We start from the raw sequence: 7,423 nt of genomic DNA on the forward strand, positions 1-7,423 counted from the left end.
TGAATCTGCACCAAGCATCCCACCCATAACCTCTCATTTACCATTGTCCCATCCACCTAAACTGTACAGCTCTAGACTGTGGGAGGAATCCCACACAAACACCCCTGGGAGTAACTGAACCCAAATCCCTGGCACTGTGAGGCAGCAGTGCTAACCACTGAACCACCCTCTCCTTAACTATTCTTTCTCTCTCCATAGTCTCTCGATATCCCCCATCTCTCTATACAGTCTGCCTATTCTTCCTCTCTCTCTCTCTTTATTCTCTACATATTCCAACTCTCTTGGTCTCCATTCTCTCTTTATTTTCTCTTTCTGTATATTCGTTCTCTCTATATATATATTCTGTATCTCTCACTTTTTTTTCAACATCTCTATAGTTTCCCTCTCCTCTCGCTTTAGGCTTCTCCCCTCTTTACTGTTGGCGGGAAGGAATTGGGCACACAGCGCATGCACGGACGCAGAGCCTGTCGGTTGTTGTAGTCTCTTCCGGTGAGCTTAATACATTTCCCGAAACACACGGCGGCGAAACCTTTGTGGGCGGGGATATGCGATTGACATCTATCTAGACCAATCCGAATGGGCCATATAGCCGTCCAATGTGATTGAAGCGGGGGCAGGCTCAGATCTTGGTGATTAGAATGAACATAAATGATTGTAGATACTGAAGATCAGAAACTATGATAGAGAAACTCAAAACAGATTCTGAGATTGTTAAACTCTATGTTGAGTCTCGAAGGCTGCCAGGTACCTAGGCAGATGGTGAAATAAAAACAGAAATTGCTGGAAAAGCTTAGCAAGTCTGGTAGCATCCATGGAGAGAAATCAGAGTTAATGTTTCCAGTCCAATAACTCTTCTCCACATCTAATATTGGCTCGGAAAATATTTTTTTTTATGTGGTGGACATTGGGGAACTGGTCATAGAGTCATAGAAAGTCATGGAGTCTTACAGCACAGAGACAGGCCCTTTGCCCCAAACTGCTCCATGCTGACTAAAATGTCCATACATGCTAAGCCCATTTCTCTGCACTTGGCCCATATCCTTCTAAACCTTTCCTATCCATGTATTTATCCAAATGCCTTTTAAATGTTGTTAATGTACCCACCTCAACCACTTCCGCTGGCAGCACATGCCATATGCGTACCACCCACTGTGTAAAAAAGTTGCCCCTCAGATTCCCATGTGTTCTTTCCCCTCTTAACTCAAACTGATGCCCTCTAGTCCTCGATTCCCCAGCCCTGGGAAAAAGACTGAGTGCATTCACACTATCCATGCCTCTCATGATCTTATACACTTCTATAAGATCCCCCCTCAGTCTCCTACACTCTAAAGATAAACACCCTAGCTTGTACAATCTCTCCCTCTAATTCAGTCCCTTGAGTCCTGGCAACATCCAAGTAAATTTCTTCTGCACTCTTTCCAGTTTAGTAACATCCTTCCTATAGCGAGGTGACCAAAACTGAACACAATACTCCAAGTGCGGTCTCACCAATGTCATGTACGTATGCATCATAATCTCCAACTTCTACACTCAGTGCTCTGACTGATGAAGGCCAGTGTGCCAAAAGCCTTCTTCACTGCCCTGTCTACCTGTGACTCTACCTTCAGAGAACTGTGCACCTGAACTCCAAGGTCCCTCTGTTCCACTACACTCCTTAAGGCCCTACCAGTCACCATGAAACTCCTATCTGGATTTGACTTTCCAAAATGCAACCACCTCACACTTACCTATATTAAACTCCATTTGCCATTTTTTGGCCCCATTCCCCAGGATGTGGTGTTTCTGGATTTCAACAAGGCATTCAACAAGATACAGCACAAAAGGCTGCTGCATTAGATTAAGGTGCATGGCATTACGAGTAATGCATTAGCATGGATAGCTGGTTGGTTAACTAATAGAAAGCAAAGAGTGGGATATCAGTGGGTAGTGGTGTGCCTCAGGGATCAGTGTTGGGGCCGCAATTGTTTACAATTTACATAGATGATTTAGAGGTGGGGACCAAGTATTGTGTGTAAAAGTTCACAGATGACCCTAAAATGAGTAGTAGAGCAAAGTATGCAGAGAACACTGAAAGTTTGCAGAGGGATATAGATAGGTGAAGTGATTCGGCAAGGGTCTGGCAGATGGAGTACAATATTGGTAAATGTGACATCAACCATTTTGGTAGGAATTACTGCAAAATAGACTATTATTTAAATGGTGAAAAATTGCAGCATGCTGCTGTGCAGAGGGACCTGGGTGTCCTTGTGCATGAATCACAAAACGTTGGTTGCAGGTGCAGCAGGTAATTAAGAAGGCAAATGGAATATTGTTCTTCATTGCTAGAGGGGGATGGAGTTTAAAAGTAGGGAGGTTATGCTGCAGCTGTATAAGGTGCTGAAGAGGCCATACCTGGAGTACTGTGTACAGTTTTGGTCTGATTACGTGAGAAAGGATGCACTGGCAGTGGAGGGGGTACAGAGGAGCTTCACTAGGTTGATACCAGAATTGAGAAGATTGCCTAATGAGGAGAGATTAAGTAGACTGGGACTGTACTCACTGGAATAAAGAAGAATAAGGGAGGATCTTATAGAAACATATAAAATTATGCAAGCAATAGTTCGGATAAAAGCAGGGAAGTTGTTGCCACTGGAGGGTGAAACTAGAACTAGGGAGCATAGCCTCAAAATAAGGGGCAGCAGATTTAGGACTGAGTTGAGATCAGTGACCATTGTGGATGTAATAGCCTGATATTCCATGGTTGGGTCATGGTCCAGAGGAAGTCAGGAGGAGGTATCTGAGAGCTGGCACTTAGCCTCTGCAACCTAGAGGTCAGTTTGCCAGACAGCAACAGCACCACCCTTGTCAGCCAGCTTAATTACAATGTCAGGGTTGGATCTGACAGCACGGAATGCAGTCTGTTCAGAGGGAGATAGGTTAGAATGGGTGAGGGGGGGCGCAGAGAAATCTAAGCGACCAATATTATGTCGACTGTTCTCGATGAATAGGTTGAGTTCAGATAAAAGGCCAGAGCGAGTGTCTGGGTGCAGGACAGTGTTAGAGGTAGGCGAAGGGATCTGTGGGTTGGGGACAGGACTCTTGTCGAAAGAAACAGGCACGGAGGCAAAGGCAACGGAAGAAGAGTTCAATGTCAATTCATTTAGGTGGGGACACAGAGGGATCAAATGTTGTTCCTCATCACACCTCATCTATCTATAAAGAGAGGACCTCACCTTCTACCTCGGCACCTTACAACATTCAGACTGCTAAAACATTGATGTATTCAAGAGGTGACTAGATATAGCACTTGGGGCAAATGGGATCAATGGTTGTGGGGAGAAAGCAGGATTAGGCTATTGAGTTGGATGATCAGCCATGATCATGAAGAATGACGGAGCAGGCTCGAAGGGCTGAATGGTCTCCTGCTGCTCCTATCTTCTATGTTTCTATGACTCAACATTAAGTTTAACAACTGGCTTGTTCAGTTTTTTTACCTGACACCACTACCACCTGTCTATATGGGCTGCTCCCAGCACAGCCAACATTTTGAAACAGCTTTATTGACCTAACCAGGTCAAGAAAAGTGTGTCCAGTTATACGATCACCTACATCCTACAGTAGTCATGATCTGTGCAGCCGTTATGCACTGCACCTTACCCTCCCTCCTGTTCAAACTGCTATGTCAAGGTTACTCCTCCACATATTTCCTCATAGCGCCAGGGACCCAGGTTTGATTCCAGCCTCGGGCAACTGTCTATGTGGAGTTTGCACATTCTCCCCGTGTCTGTGTGGTCTGCTTCTGGGTGCTCCAGTTTCCTCCCGCAGTCCAAAGATGTGCAGGTTAGGTGGATTGGCCATGCTAAATTGCCTGTAGTGTTCAGGGATGTGTAGATTAGGTGGGTTATAGGGGGATGGGTCTGTGTCAGATGCTCTGGGGATCGGTGTGGACTTTTTGGGCCAAAGGGCCTGTTTCCACACTCTAGAGATTCTATGATTTACACTTATCATTAGCACCCCATCTAGCTATTATCTGCTTTCAGCACCGCCAATTCATTTTCGCCTACTCATTGTTTCCATTATCGGCTTTTCTCCTTTCCTGGCTAACTATCAACCATCCCTAGTATGCCTCTGGGTCCATTTCTGCCTATCTATGACTCTGTCCCTGCACCCCTATCCCCAACGCCGGTCTTCAGCATATGTACCACTTTTTCCTAGCTACTATCAGTTCTGCAGAAAGATCACTGGACTTGAAACGTTAATTCTGCTTTTTCTGCACAGTTGTTTCTCTGGCAATTTCAGTTTCTATTCTGGCTTTTATCTCTCTTGGCTTTCATCAGCAATCTCTTTGTTTGCGTATTTCTTTTCTCTCTCTTTCTGGGCACTGTCTCCATTTACTGTACTCTCTCTCCAAACACACTCTGTCATCAGCCTAAATTCCACACTTACCTAGGTACCTTCAGTTATGATGGAAGGACTCAAACGTTAATTCTATCTCTCTTTCAGCAGATGCTGCCACACCTGCTGTGTTTCCCTAGCATGCTCTGTTTTTGTTCCTTGTGATTGGAGCTAGGGTCCTGGAAGAATGTAGAAGAGGCTAGAAATATAGAGTGAGTCTGGCAGCAGTGAGCAGGAGAGGTCAGTGCTCAGCTTGTATACTTCTCATCTGAAGCTGCAAAAAATTGTGGGGATCTAGTGGCAGGAACAGAGTCAGGGTCAGTCTTTCTTCAGGGTCAGTGTCTTAGGTCTGAGTAATTGTCAGTCAGCTGGAAAAGTCCGGCAGGTCTGGCAGCATCTGTGAAGGAAAAAACAGAGTTAACATTTCTGAGGAAGGGTCACCGGACCTGAAACGTTAACTCTGTTTTCTCCTTCACAGATGCTGCCAGGCCTGCTCAGCTTATCCAGCAACTTTGTTTTTGTTCCTGATTTACAGCATCCACAGTTCTTTCGGTTTTTTTTAATTGTCAGGCAGGATGCCCACCTCAGTGAGTGCCCTCCACCCTACAGTCTGTGACGCCTGCTCTCCAGTGTTCCTTTGATTGGGTTCCCACGTGGAGAATGGATGCTGGTGGCCAGGTACAGCAACTTCAGCATGCCAGATTCTGCCCGTATCATGCCATAGACATGGAACCCGGCCCTCTCCTGCACTGAGTGGGAATCAGCACCAAACAGAATGACCGTAACCACGGCATCAGAAATCAGAACCAAAAACAGAAATTTCTGAAAAATCTCAGCTGGTTCGATGACTGTATCAGCACTGCCTTGTGCTCCCACGAGGAGCTCGAACAGTTCATCCACTTTATTAACACCTTTCACCCCAACCTTAAATTCACGTGGACCATCTCCGATACCGCTCTCTCCTTCCTGGATCTCTCTATTTCCATCTCTGGCAACAACTGGAAACTGATATCCATTTCAAGCCCACCGACTCCCACATCTACCTAGAATACACCTCCTCTCACACACCTTCCTGCAAAAATGCCATCCCCTATTCCCAACTCTTTTGCCTCCGCCACATCTGCTCCTGAGATGAGGCATTCCACTCCCGGACATCCCAGATGTCCTCGTTTTTCAAGGACCACAACTTCCCCTCCACAGTGGTCGAAAACGCCCTCGACCGCATCTCTCGCATTTCCCGCAACTCATCCCTCACATCCCCTCCCCGCAATAATAACAAAAACAGAATTCCCCTCGTCCTCACGTACCACGCCACCAACCTCCAGATCCAACGCATCATCCTCCGACACTTCCGCCACCTGCAATCCGACCTCACTACCAAAGACATTTTTCCCTCCCCACCCTTATCGGCTTTCCGGAGGGACCACTCTCTCCGTGACTCCCTTGTCCGCTCCAGACTCCCCTCCAGCCCCACCACCCCCGGCACTTTTCCCTGCAACCGCAGAAGGTGCTACACCTGCCCCTACACCTCCCCACTAACCTCCATCCCAGGCCCCAAGAAAACCTTCCACATTAAACAGATGTTCACCTGCACATCCGCTAATGTGGTATATTATATTCGCTGTTCCCGATGTGGCCTCCTCTACATCGGTGAAACCAAGCGGAGGCTTGGGGACTGCTTTGCAGAACACTTACACTCGGTTTGCAACAAACAACTGCACCTCCCAGTCATGAACCACTTCAACTCCCCCTCCCACTCGTTGGACGACATGTCCATCCTGGGCCTCCTCCAGTGCCACAACGATGCCACCCAAAGGTTGCAGGAACAGCAACTCATATTCTGCTTGGGAACCCTGCAGCCCAATGGTATCAACGTGGACTTCACAAGCTTCAAAATCTCCCCTCCCCCTACCGCATCCCAAAACCAGCCCAGCTCGTCCCTGCCTCCCTAACCTGTTCTTCCTCCCACCTATCCCCTCCTCCCCCCTCAGCCCCCACCCCCATCTCCTACCTACCAGCCTCATGCTTTCTTGACCTGTCCGTCTTCTCTCCACCTATCTGCTCCTCTATGCACCTTCTATCACTGCCTCCCTCTCTCCCTATTTATTTCAGAGCCCCCTTCCTCTTCACCATTTCTGAAGAAGGGTCTAGACCGAAACGCCAGCTTTCCTGCTCCTCTGATGCTGCTTGGCCTGCTGTGTTCATCCAGCTCTACACCTTGTTAGATCAGATACTCCAGCATCTGCAGTTCCTACTATCTCTGTCATGAAACATATCGCCCACCTGTAAAACTGAACAGAAGTGATGGACTGAGATAAAGGAGCAAGAAAGGAGTCTTCACTGGAGAATAAAAACACCAGAAAGGAACAAATTGACCGAAGGCATCGTATTCCTTAAACTAAAGGGCGGAGCTCCCTGTCCCGGAGGCGGGGCTCCCTGTCCCGGAGGCGGGGCCTTCAGCCCGGAGGCGGGGCTCCCTGTCCCGGAGGCGGGCCCTTCAGCCCGGGGTGCGGAGCTCCCTGTCCCGGAGGCGGGCCCTTCACCCGGAGGTGGAGCTCCCTGTCGGAGGCGGGGCTCCCTGTCCCGGAGGCGGGGCCTTCAGCTCGGAGGCGGAGCTCGCTGTCGGAGGCGGGGCTCCCTGTCCCGGAGGCGGGGCCTTCAGCCCGGGATGCGGAGCTCCCAGGTCTGGGGGCGGGGCTCGATGCCATGGAGGCGGGATCCACCGTGACTCACGCTGACGTAATGACGCATTGACAGCGGCGTGCTGCACGATGGCGCTTCCTGAGGCTAGCTCATCAGCTCCTTCTCGGCCTGAGCCCGGCTCCGGGCTTATTTACTCACAGCTCCTGCAGCACCTGGTAGGGGAGCAACGGCAGCCACGGGTCTTGAACCCAGCCGCGCTTGGTGGGATTCCCGCACCAATTAAATCAGATGAACAGAAAATGGTGGAACGAGCGATGGAGAGCTGCAGCTTCAAGGCGGCGTTGGCCTGTGTTGGAGGTGAGGGGCATTGGGACGGGGAGGGGTGGCGGTCAGGAGGCGGGGGGCA

Source organism: Rhincodon typus, chromosome 26, assembly GCF_021869965.1.
Source record: "Rhincodon typus isolate 14 chromosome 26, sRhiTyp1.1, whole genome shotgun sequence".
In the NCBI taxonomy this organism is placed as follows: domain Eukaryota; kingdom Metazoa; phylum Chordata; class Chondrichthyes; order Orectolobiformes; family Rhincodontidae; genus Rhincodon; species Rhincodon typus.